Below are 13,816 nucleotides of genomic sequence, written 5' to 3'. Positions count from 1 at the left end.
CTGCTTGGGAAAAATTTGAAAATAGGCCACATTCTGTTGCTCATTAAGCAGAATCGGAAGGGTCTGCAGGTATATAGCCTGAGAACCGAGTCGGGTTGGACTACTGACCTTTCCTTGGGGAAAGTAAGGGAGTGTAACCATTGATCATTGATAAGGAACAGAGTACAGATGTTACACAGGCCAATTCTGAGGGAACAGATTTTGTATGTGACTATTATGCTGCTGTGCGAACAGAGCGGTAGGGTTACAGACCGTTGCTAGGGGAACAACGTGTGTGGGACAACTGACTGTTGCTATGGCAAGTGAGATGGGGTGGAGTAGGAGGCCATTGATATTGGACTAGTTATGTGGTAGGCCAAAGGTCCATTCACAGAGGATTAGAGGGGGTAGTGTGACCGGGCATTGCTCGCAGAACAGAGTAGGCTTTGGGTGAGATAACTACACAGAGATCATCATTCCCAGATAGTTGCAAAAAAAGAGAACCTGACTCAATGCTGCCCTTTGGTGAGAAATTCTGCCATCCTCACCTGATATCCCCACATGTACAGAAATTCAAGGCGTTGTTCCTTCATTTTAGCCTTGATATGTTTAAGAGCATTGTTAGATATTTAAATGATGATTCTAGCCTTACATCCAAAAACAGCAAGAAACTTTTATATCTATCCCAGTGCTTTGTATTATTGCCTCAAAACTTCAATTCTATCCCACCCTTAAATAATGCAACCGTGTGTTTGTGTCATTTTACTGCCTTGCCATTGAATATTTGCTGTCCATCCACCATTCTCGTTTATCATCATTGAACTGCCTTGAGCAAGGACTCCCAAGTCCACATTCTTTCTTGCCTTTCCCTGTTTATAAGATGAGTGAGACTCGGTTTATCGGGCTGTTTCAAGGCACGTTGGAATGAAGTATGTAGAGAGATTGGGGTCAGGTTAGGATTACTTTCACTGGAGTTCAGTGAGTGAGGGAGGGTATCATAAAGTCTTATAAAGTTTCTAACATGACTAGACAGGGCAGATGAACGGAGGCTGTTCCTAATGGTGCATATGTCCAGATCCAGGGTTTACTGCCTGAGGATTCGAGGTGAGACATTTATGATCGAGATGAGGAGATATTTCGTCACCCAAATAATGATGGGCCTCTGGAATTCATTATCACAGGAAGTATTTGATGCCAGAACAGTGTATGTTTTCAAGAGGCGGTTAGATGTAGCACTTAGTGCAAATGGGCTGAAAAGTTATGGGGAGAAATGAAGGGTCAAGCTATTGAGCTGGAAGACAAGTAACGGACATGATGAATAATGGTGACAGTTGGAAAGGCCGTATTGCCTCCTCCTGCTCCTATCTTCTATGTTCCTCTGATATCAGTGTTGTGCTACCATAAAATGGCTGCTGTGACCAAACTTTAAATAGTTGACTGACACCTTCTAATTCCTCGTCCTGGTTTGCAGATTAAAACGCGCCTTACTTTTTGTATGTCTCTCACCCTCCTACAGATGAATCTCAGCGCGATGTGAACTGGTTCTGGATTTTAGAATTAGAAGGGACAATATAAACTCAATATTAATGATTTAAACTGGGTGAAGGAACAGAGAACACTTCAGTTTGGTTGTGTAAATCTGACAGCACACGTGAAAGGCAAATGTGACAAATGGTGTTTTCATTTCAGACATTCCTGCCTTGCAAAGATATAGTCTGAAATGCAGAAGCAGGATATGTAGAACTCTGTTAGAAATAATGTGCAAGTTTCGATTGACGAAGATAAAACTTCCTGAATATATTTGAAGTTACTGTTCTGAGAGAATTAGACGTTTCAGTAGATCCTGCTTACTTCTCAAGCTTCAAACAGACAAAGCGACATACATGTACAAAACGTGACATTTCAGGTCATCCACTGAATAATAGTTGTGGAACCTTGTTCAGGATCTGTCTCAGAATTTACCTCGTCTCCGCCTTGTTTTATGCAGAAAACATAACTTTATCAAAAAAAAAACACATTTGCTTCAAATGTTCTGCATTTAAAAGGAAGCTGAATTGCCAATAAACGAATGCCTGGAGCTTTCGGTCCAATTTAGGGAGTGGATGTGACAGTGAGGGATCGAATGAGACTGTGAGCGAGCGGCTGTAACTGTGGGAGTGAGTGAGACATTGACGGATAGAGTATGCCTGGAAGGAACTGAGCTGGAGAGTGCGATATTCAGTGCGAAATGGAGGGAGTGACTGAGACTGAAGGAGTGAGTGATACTGTGAGAGTGTGAGTGAGAATGACGGAGTGACTGTGAAATTGAGCGAGGATGTCTGACAGTAGAGGAGGCAGAGTGACGGAGTGAGTAAGACTGTGTGGGATTCAGCATAGAATGTTGGAATCAGTGAGACGGTGTGAGTGAATAAGGCTGTGAGTGAGTGCAACACCGAAGGAGCCAGTTTGACAGTGGGGGCTGAGAGCAACAGTGGAGGAGTGAGTGTGACAGTGTGGAAGTGGCAACACTGTGAGGGAATGAGAGTGGGAGCGACGTAATCAGGGTGACAGCGAGAAAATCATTATGACAGTGAGGAAACAGTGAAATTGTGAGGGAGTGAGACTGTGTCAGAATCAGTGAGCTTGTGAGGAATTGACATTGAGGGAGTCAGTTTGTCTGCGAGGGAGTCAGTGCATCTGCAGTAATGTCGGTGTGCCTGTGAGAGTGTCAGTGCTTTTCCGAGGAGTTGGTGTTCTTGTGAGGGAATCAGTGTGACTGTGAGGGAGTCAGTATGATTGTGAGGAATTCAGTGTAACATAACTGTGAGAGATTCAGTGTATCTGAGAGGGACTCGGTGCGATTGTGGTGCAGTCAGCGAGTCGATGACAATTTCTGAATGATTGTGAGGGAGTCATACTCTCTACGAGGGAGGCATTGTGTCTGTGATGGTATCGGTGTGTTTGTGCGCAATTCAGTTTGTCTCTGAACAAGTAAGAGAGGCACATCGAGAACAAAGTGTGAGGGAGAAAGTGTGAGGGGAAGTGCGTGAGTGAGTGCGAGGGACAGAGTGTGAGACAGAGAGCATGTGACTGTGTGACAAAGTTTGAGGGATAATGTGTGTGGGTGATGCTTTTTTAGTGTCTATGTGCGTGAGAGACAGTGTCTATGTGTGTGTTTAAGAATGCCAGTACGTAAATGCGTGCATGTGTATGAGAAAGCGAGAAAGAGAGGGAGAGAGTTTAAGGGAGGTTGTCATTGTTTGTATTTGACTGAGAGAGTGCTCTGAGTGCGTGAAAAATATGTGTGAGATTGTTTGACTGTGGGTGTTGGTGAGTGTGTAATAATGCACACGTATGAGTGTGACTGCATGCAGACAGTGTCACAGAGAGACTGCGAGAGCGAGACTCTCTCAAAGGATACTCAAAAGTGGGGAAAATCTCAACTAGAGAGATTCCTAACAAGACATCCTTCTGTTCCTGATACAATCTGTTGGCACCTCCACGCTGCCTCCACCGTCATGTAAATTTGTGACAACATTAATCCTTCTGGGCAATAATGTTTAATACTTCCACATTATTTTTAACAGAAACATTCAATTTTTCTCTATTCTTTCTCCAAGCATGAATCATATTTCACCATGTGATACTCCATCTCCTAATTCTTTCAATAATATTCGTACGACATTTTCTGTAACGTAGACGCTATGATTAGACGTGATGAACTGTACTCAGTACTTTCATTTTGCAACTTCATAATATCCAGTCAGAAAACTGCCATCTGTCATGGATACCCCTTTATGGGTCTGGAAGTTTGGACTCAGCAAGGAAAGAGACTTTTAATCTGTCTCTGAGTTCGTTTGGAAATCGCTGCTGCACAGGGATGTCTGTTCACACTATTCGATTTGACATTTACGTTTCCAATAAGTGAACATGTCCACAGCAAGTTACAGCCTCTTCGGTCGCCCTCATACTTTATTTTCCAACCAACATGGGTCTTGTCAGTGAAAGTAGGGGCATTGCACTTGTTTCATTTGGCAAAATAATTGACAGTGTCTGTAAATAGCTGTGGCTTTAACAGAGACGCTTCAAGAAAAACCCACGAGTATCAGCTCACAGAGCTGGAAATAAGAGACCCGGGTTCAATTCCCGCCTGAGGCGACTGACTGTGTGGAGTTTTCACATTCTCCCCGTGTCTGCGTCGGTTTCCTCCCACAGTCCAAAGATGTGCAGGTCAGGTGAATTGGCCATGCTAAATTGCCCGTAATTTTAGGTAAGGGGTAGATGTAGGGGTATGGGTGGGTTGCGCTTCGGTGGGGCGGTGTGGACTTGTTGGGCCGAAGGGCCTGTTTCCACACTGTAAGTAATCTAATCTAATCGAAACCACTGAGCTGGAGGAAATGCAGAGGCATGGGACTGAGGGCGCTGTGGCTTTAACAGACACGCTTCGAGAAACCACCACGAGTACCAGTTCAGAAAGCTGGAAATAAACCACTGAGTTGGAGGAAATGCAGAGGCATGGGACTCAGGGCGATTTAGCCGTTTGGATTGGAAACTGGATTTTGAAAAAACGCAGCAAGTTGTAGTTGATGTGAAATATTCAGCCTGAAGTCTATGTATTAGTGGGGTATGACATAGAATTGTTTTGGGACCAATGTTGTTTGTTATTTTTTATAAATGACTTAGACGCAGGCATAGGTGGATGGATTAGTAAGTTTGCAGATAACACTAAAGGCTGTGGAGTAGTGGACAGTGTGGAAGAATTTTGCAGGTTGCAGGGGGACTTGGATAAACTGCAGAACTGAGCTGAGAATTGGCAAATAAAGTTCAATGCGGCTAAATGTGAGGTGAATCACTTGGAAGAATAACAAGAAGACAGAAAACTAGGTCAATGGAAAGATTCTTGGTAATGTGGATGTGCAGAGGGATCTTGGAGTCCATGTACAAAGATCCCTGAAATTTGCCACCCAGATTGACTGCTGTCAAGAAGACATACGGTGTGTCAGACTTTATTGGGAGAGGGATTGAGATGTGGAGCTGTAATGTCATGCTTAAACTATCCAAAACGCTCGTGCGGCTTCACTTGGATCATTGTGTACGGTTCTGGGCGCCCCATTCCAGGAAGGATGTGGAAGCATTGGAAAAGGTGCTAAGGAGATTTACCAGGATGTTACCTAATCTGGGGGTAGGTCTTATGAGAAATATCTGAGAGACTTGCATCTGTTCTCATTAGAAAGAAGAAGGGTAAGAGGGGATTTGATAGAGAGATACAAGATCATCAGTGGATGAGATAGGGTAGACCGTGAAAGTTTTTTTTTCTAGTCAAATGATGTCAGCTTGCAATTTGAGAGGTTATAGATTTCAGACAGATGTCAGAGCAGATTCTGTACTCAGAGTGGTCAGGCCGTGGAATACCCTGCCTGCCAATGTAGTTTACTCAGCCAAATGTTGAAGTTTTAAACAGGCCTTAGATAAGCACATCGATGATGATTGGGTATGATAGGGGGGATGAGCATAGATTACATCACATGTCGGTATAACATTGAGGGCCGAAGGCCCTGATCTGCGCTGTATTGTTTTATGTTCTATGTTTTATGTAAACCTGTTTGCTGTCCACCAGCAAATCCTAAACGCTCCAGGACACAGCAAACTAGTGCATGCTTAATGTGGTGCATGGTCTTCCTTAATATTACCATGTTATAGTTTACGGTAAGCGGAATGTCAGACATGGGGACAGTGTGAGACACAGAGCGAAGCACAGAAACAAGCACAGAGAGAGAGAAGGACTGGGTGGTAGAAGCAACTAGCAAGGATTGAAAGGGGGGAATGTGAGGACTCACAGAGCTGAATAGCTCCCTGAATAAAATCACAACATTAAATTTTAAATACAACGTAATTTTCCAAATGTTTAAACTTGGAAAATGTAAGTATCACTGAAAAATTCTCAGGCCTTTACAGATTTTTAAAAATCACTAATGCGATGAAAGTCCAGGTCTCTCTGTCCATACTCCAGTTTTAACAATTTACCATTCCGTTTATTCTGCCGCTTCTCAGACCTTCATGAGTAACAAATCACTGCACCTTTCTCAGCGTTTTAGTGAGCTGCGGTGTATCTGTCCATTTCATGCCTGCCAAGGTCTCCTTGAGTCTACTCACATGCCATTAATCTTGCTACCCTTGGAAACCAGTCCAGGGAAACAGGGCAGCTGCAGCAAGCAATCCCCAAGGCAAATGATACATTGACATTTACTGCAATCGGATTCGAGCTCAGGAGTGGGGATTTTTTTGAGAAAGTGAAAAGGTTGATTGATGAGGGAAGGGCTGTCGATGTCATATACATCGACTTCAGTGAGTCATTTGAGAAGGGTCGCCATGTTAGATTAATGGAGGAAGTTGAAGTCGCATGGGTTCCAGGGCGTGCTGGCTGGATATGTGGAGATCTGGCTAAGCAACAGGATACAGAAAATAGTGGAAGGTAGATTCTCAAAATGGAGAACTGTGAACAGTGATGTTTCACAGGGATCCGTGTTGGGACTACTATTCTCTGTGGTACAGAAAAGTGATCTGGAGGAAGTTATAGGTGATATGATTAGCAAGTTTGCAGCTGACACTACTTCAGTGGAGTGGAAGATCGTGAAGGGGACTGTCAGGGAACGTAACAGAAGAAAGACAGATGGAAGAGTTCGGTGGAGATATAGCAGATGGAGTTCAATCCGGACAACTGTGACGTGATGTAATTTGAAAGATCCAATTCAAGATTGAATAATACGTCAAATGGAAAAGTCCTAGTGAAAATTGATGCACCGAAATATCTGGGTGTTAAGGTACTTTATACCCTGAAGGTGGTAATGCAGATCGATAGAGGACAGCACAGTGGCTCAGTGCTTCGCACTGCAGTCTCATGGCGCTAGGGACCTGGGTTCTACTCCAGCCTCAGACAACTGTCTGTGGGAGGTTTGCACATCCTCCCCTTGTCTGCATGGGTTTGCTGCGGGTGCTCAGGTTTCCTCCCACAATCTAAATAAGTGTAGGTTAGGTAAATTGACAATGATAAATTGCCCAAAGTCCTCATGTAGGTTACGTGTATTAGACAGCTTAAGGGTGGAGGAGAAGAATGGCGGAATGTGTGTGGATGTGTTACTCTTCGAAGGATCAGTGTGGACCTCTTGGGCCAAAGGACTTGTTTCTTCACTGAAGGGATTCTATGATACTAGAGTGGTCAAGGAAGCAAATGGCATGCCCCCCTTCATCGGATGGTGTATTGAGTGCAAGTGTTGGGAGGTCATGCTAAAGTTGTACAAGACATTCGTGGTTCCACATTTAGAATACCGCATAAATTTCTGATCACAGCATTTCCAAATGGATGTGGTTAGTTTGGAGAGGCTGCAGAGGAGGTTCAGGATGATGTTGCCTTGGATGAAGAGCGCGAGAGATGAAGATATGTTGAGTAAATTAGGACTATTTTGATGAGAGAGATGGAGAGGGACCTGATTGATGTGTGAAAAAACATGTGCGCTATCGACACAGTTGGTATCAAGATTTTAACCAGTGTGCTGGAGTCAATTATAAGGGTTACGATTTTAAAATGAGGGGGGAAAGCGCAAGGGAGATACACATGTAATTTTCATCACACAGAGCGTGGTGGCTGGATGGAGCAAGTTGCTAGTGGAGGTGGCAGAGGTCGGTACGATGACATTGTTTAATGAGTATATAGACAGATACATGAATGGGTCGGGAGCAAAGGGATACAGATCCTAGGAAAATAGGTGACAGGTTTAAATCGAGGATCTGGATTGGTTTTGGCTTGGGGAACCGTAGGGTGTTTTCTCTGGAATAATTTTATTTGTTCTTTGCTATACTACAGTGATGCAGCAGCCTTGGTGAGTCCAGACAATGATGATTCTGTGCAGTTTGTGTATCGCTATCGAACGGATGGTGTGCTTGCTGCGGAGTGAGTACAACGGAAATTGATTGGATGATTCGAGGCTGTTAGAACAGTCACATTAAAAGAGGCTGGTTCATCTGGGGATGCATTGAGAAGAATTCGAGGCCGGGGTGCTGATTAAAATGTCTCCAATTCTAACGGCTGAAGAACAGACTTGTTGCAGGGAGGATGTTGTCCGTGTCAGGCAGTTACAAACCAAAGATCACGGACTCAGGATTTGGGCTGTGGCATTTTGAACGGAGGTCATGAGAACTTTCTTCACTCAGACGTTGGTCAACCTGTGGAATTCTTAACCACTGAAGGCTGTGGACTCAAGCCACTGCATATATTCAGGAAGGAGAAAGATAATTGTTTTAGAGATAAAAGGCATCACGGGGTATTGAGAGAAAATGGGAATATGGTATCGGGGCAGAAGATCAGCCACAAACATAATGAATGGGGAGTGGGGCTACGGCATATTCCTGTTTCTGCTTTCTCTGCTCCTGTCAGTTTAAATGCTCCTGAAAAGTATTTTTGGTTGTATTGGGAAATGATAGCTGTTTTCATGCCAACATTCCTGCATCTTGAAAATCTAGTGGTTTTTGCAGAGTTTGTTTACTTTTGGGCTGAGAATGAAAACCTTCCACAACATTTGTGGTTTTGAGCTAGTGACGGAAGAAAATAAGAACTAGTATAGTTCCAATTGAGGATGATGTGCTACGGGCAAACAATTTTGCATGTGGCGATGTTCTATTATGAAGATGTGGGTGTACTGTACCAGGGTAGCTGGTTGCCTGGAGATAATAAAAGATTCGAAATTTGTCAATCAGTTGAACTTATCCATCAGAAAGAAACACATTCCAGACAAGTTTGAAGTTAGTATATTGACAATCTTAAAAATCAATGACACAATCCGATGCTTTTGGAATATAAGACAAGAGAAATTTGAGCAGTTGGGAAGAGAACAGCCATATCACCAGCTTGCAGAGATTGCTCAGAAATAGATCTCTTAAAGGTAACTTTATCAGTCTGTGACCTGTGAAAAATGATGCCTGAGAAACGAAAATAAGACACAGGAATATCCAAATGCAAGATTCGACACCTGGCTTGTTTTGAAAACTTGATTGTTTTGTCAATTATAATGTGATGGTTTTATTAGACTCCTACTGTATAAGGCGAAGGTAAAAGATCAGTTAGAGGAAGGAGTTGTAAATAATAGTTAGTTAGTTATTCTCTTAATTCTGAATTCAAATCGTTCATGAACTCTCGAATTTGCACAGATTACTGCACGGGACAAATCTTTCTGCGATGTGGGCTTAATATAAGCAGGATCGTTTACTCCAGGTTTTCACAGATCACATGTAACTTCTGCACTTTTTTTCGAGCTGTTAGAGGTTGAGAGCCTGTAATGCACTGTTTAACTTGGATGTTGTTTATCATTATGGAAGATGAAGTTCCTGTATTCTTTAGTGAATTTGCTCACGTTTCCGCTGTTTTAATGACTGAAAGAATCCTTTTTCCAGGAACGGAGCAGGGATATAGAAAAAACAAAATCCCCCCAGTGTGAATTATGCAATGTTTCTGCAGACTGGAGAACTGAGTGAAAATGTTTCCATACTCCAAGTAGCCAGATGGTTTCCACCCAATATTAACTCAATGGTGTCATAAAATAGTGAAACATTGACAGACTTTGCTCTCTGCACACAGGGCAGGTGAATTTCCTCTCTCCAGTGGCATCATCACGCTGGTGTTTCTACAGGGCAGACAGGTCAGGGATCTCTTTCCTAAATTGCAAGCAGATTAATCTTACTGTACTGTAAACATGTAACTTCTGCACTTTTTTTCGAGCTGTTAGAGGTTGAGAGCCTGTAATGCACTGTTTAACTTGGATGTTGTTTATAATTATGGAAGATGAAGTTCCGGTATTCTTTAGTGAATGTGCTCACGTTTCCGCTGTTTTAATGACTGAAAGAATCCTTTTTCCAGGAACGGAGCAGGGATATAGAAAAAACCAAATCCCCCCAGTGTGAATTATGCAATGTTTCTGCAGACTGGAGAACTGAGTGAAAATGTTTCCATACTCCAAGTAGCCAGATGGTTTCCACCTAATATTAACTCAATGGTGTCATAAAATAGTGAAACATTGTCAGACTTTGCTCTCTACACACAGGGCAGGTGAATTTCCTCTCTCCAGTGGCATCATCACGCTGGTGTTTCTACAGGGCAGACAGGTCAGGGATCTCTTTCCTAAATTGCAAGCAGATTAATCGTCTTACTGTACTGTAATTAAATACCAGTGTTGACAGGGAATAGAATATCTTCACATAGTCCTCACATCTCTACAGTTGCTGCATGTTATTGGTGTTCTTAGATCTTTGGAAGTTAACGATCAGCGAAAGCATCATCCACCCATTGTTTTTCTGAAGGGGTTACAATGGGAGAATGGAAGAGAATCAAAAGACCATAAGACATATTAGCAGAAATTATGCCTTTATCCTTATCGAGTCTGTTCCACTACTCGAACATGGCTGATCGGTTTATCCAGCCCATTCTCCCGCTTTCACCGAAAACACTTGATCCCCTTAACACAGAAGAACTTAACTGTATCCGTCTTAAATATACTCAGTGACCTGCCGTCCACACCATTCTGTGGCAACGAATTCCATAGATTCACCAGTCTCTGGTTAAAGACGTTTCTCCTTACTTCTGTTATAAAACGTTTTCCAGTTACTCTAAAATTGAGTCATCGGGTCGTCGTCTGTCTAATTAATGGAAACATCTTCCAAAATCTGCTCTTTTCAGACCATGCAGTGTTTTGCATGTTTCAGTTAGATATACCCTCATTCTTCTGAACTCCATCGAGTGTATAACCAGAGACCTCAATCGTTCCTCATATGATAAGCTGCACATTTCTGGTTCCATTCTTGTGAACCTCCTCTGAACATGGATCAGAGCCAATGCATCCTTCCAGAGAAATGGTCTACAAAACTGCGCACTATAATCCAAATGTGGACTAACCATGGACGTACAAAGCCTGTCTCCATAAAAGCAGCTCCATTGCTTTGAGGGTCTTTTTCAGTGCGAGAGTTTATTTTTCGCACGTTCTTTAAGCAGTATTTATCTTTTTGTGAGATTTTGTATTGTATTATTGGAGCAAAACAAAAACAAAAACAATGGTCTTGTAAACAGGACAAATTTGAGAAAATGCAGAAGACGAAGTGGGAGGTCTGTCGGTGAATGAGTCTGTCTGCAAATCATTTCCTTCGATCATCCTGTACAATCAAGTAATAAGTATCGATTAGAAATTCAGTTCAGGGGATTCTAGTTTGCTGAAAATATTTTTGTTCTCTGCATTCCCGATTATTTGCATTTTAGAAAGGCTAATCAGAGCGGGACTGATACTCTTAATGGTCAGGTGCTGGAGAGGATTACAGAACAAAGAGACCTTGGAAGTGCAGGGTCATAGTTCCTTGAAAGGGGAGTCACAGATAGAGAGGATAATGAAGAAGCTGATTTGCTTGCTTTCCTTTATTGGATACAGCATTGAGTATACGACGTGGGATGTCATGTTGCTGCTGTACAGGACATTGTTTAAGCCACATTTGGAATATTGTGTGAAATTCGGAAATCCCTTGCATTGGAAGGAATTTATGAAACTTGAAAACTTTCAGAAAATATTGACAAGGATGTTGCCAGGGTTGCAGGATTTGAGCAATGTGGAGAGGTTGAAAAGTTTGATGTTGTTTTCGTGGAATTTTGAAGGCTGACGGTAATCTTGGAGATGTTTACAAAGTCAAGAGCGACATAGCTAAGATATTTTCTGGGGGAGTCCAGAACGAGAGGGCATTGGTACAGGGTGGGAGGAGAAAGTTATAAAAGGAACTAAGGAACAACCTTTTCGCACAGCGGGTGGGCGTGTATGGAAGAGCTCCCAGGGGACTTGGTGGAAGCTGGCACATTTATGACATTTAAAAGTCATCTGGATTAGTCTATGAATAGGAAGGGTTTGGAAGTATATGGGCTGGAACATTCGGGAATATTGTGTTTGTTTTCAGAATACATTTAAAATATATCATTCACCACGTTCTCCTGCACTCCTGGTTATGATTTGCCATGATAATGCCATCTCAGATGACAGATGTCGGCTTTCAAAATTCTGCTCAGGCATTTGAATGGCATAACCAGCCAATTGAGATGATTGATCATAACCACAGCCTTGATATTGGGACGTTGATGATTGGCTTATGCACAAAACATCGTCCCTCCTCCTCCTCCTTGGATGTTGCCTGACCTGCTGTGCTTTTCGAACCTGGGTTTCCAACATCTCCAATCCTCATATTCTCCAACTGGGATTTGGCCTGAGAGAGGAAAATTATATTGGATTATCTGAAGAATTTGCAGAGTCATCATTATTGACAGTTGTAAAATGTCTTTAGCTGCAGAAAATATGCCTTCTCTGAGATAATCCGGAAGCGTACATCAGACCAGCAAAACATGCTTCTCAAAATTTCTGAAAATATCATATTATTCTCAGTGCTGCAATACAAAATCTAAAGCTACTGGTAACGCATTCATGTATTAATCCAAAGGTCCTGCTTGTCCTCTCAGGCTGCAAATAATCAAATGGCTACAACTGAAAGGAGAGCGGGAGCCGAGAAATTCACCCCAGTGCAGTGCTTCCTGAACCAAAATGAGTGAAACTGGTGTTCTCGTCATCGTCATATGATTGTCTACAGTATGGTACTGTGCAAGGCATGACGTTCAATTCTACATTGTCGACAAGGAATTTCTTTAAAATGGTTTGGAATGTTTGGTCGGCGCTCTGTAAATATCAGTTTTTTTTAAATCAACATACACAATATTTGCAATTAATCCTCACAGCAGAATGTTCCGCGCCATCACTTTCCAGAAGGACCGGAAAAAGAATGTTTACTGAGCTGGGAACTGATTATTTGAAGCGGGGGCTTAATGTGATGGCCTCAGAATTCAGCCCACTCCTTCATTAGTAACTCAGGGTGAGTATAGACAGCGAATCTGGTCAAACAACTGAAATGTACTACCTTTATAATTAAAAATGGGAAGGTTAATGTTTGACCACAGTGGTTTTATATTTTGTCGACCTCTGTCATTAGATTACAGCAGTGATCACATTTGAGATGCAGACCATTGCTCCAAAGCACCTTCTATTATCCTGAGCTATTGCAATATTATTTGTAAATATCTGTTTCCCCAGCCTGTCAAACTATCAGTCAAATAGAGTCGTTTCATTGTCCATTGCACTATGTATTCCTTGCAGTTTTCAACTCCTTGTTGCGCTCAAAGACAAACACAACACTACAGTTTGTTTTTTACTCCACAGCCATTGAGATGTATATTGTCTTTCCCTGTTTTTCTTATCTCAGTAAAACACTGCACTGGTCTTACTTTACATACAAATTCTCACTTACTCCTCCCAAGATGGTTTCTAACATGGTTTGAAGGTGAATTATTCAGAAAGACATTATCACCTTCGCAGAAAGTACAATGTTAACATAGTTTCTCAGAGGGCTTGGCGATGTTAGTATGGTGACAGATTCCACACATGTTTATGATGTGTTCAGACACAAAAGAAGGCTGTCCTTCGTATACTTTTCTGAAACCTTCTAGTCTCACGTTAAAAAAATGCCCCACCTTTTTTGAAATAGTGCCAAAAGACTGGATAACGGGAAATGTCGCCCCATTGTTCAACATGTGGTGTAGAGACAACCTTGGTAATTATTGAGCAGTGAGCCGTACGTCTCTTGTAGGTTAAATTTTGGAAAATATTGTAAGAGACAATTTTTACAATCATCAAGAAAGCAACACCACGGTTTTACGAACGGTGGGTCTTGCCTCACAAACCTTATTGAGGTCTTTGAGAAGGTAGCCAAGCCGTTTGATGAGGGTAAAGTGGTGGGT

The sequence above is a fragment of the Chiloscyllium plagiosum genome, chromosome 49 (genome assembly GCF_004010195.1).
Source record: "Chiloscyllium plagiosum isolate BGI_BamShark_2017 chromosome 49, ASM401019v2, whole genome shotgun sequence".
NCBI lineage: Eukaryota > Metazoa > Chordata > Chondrichthyes > Orectolobiformes > Hemiscylliidae > Chiloscyllium > Chiloscyllium plagiosum.
The sequence above is the reverse complement of the archived record's forward strand: the minus strand, read 5'-3'. Positions refer to the sequence as shown.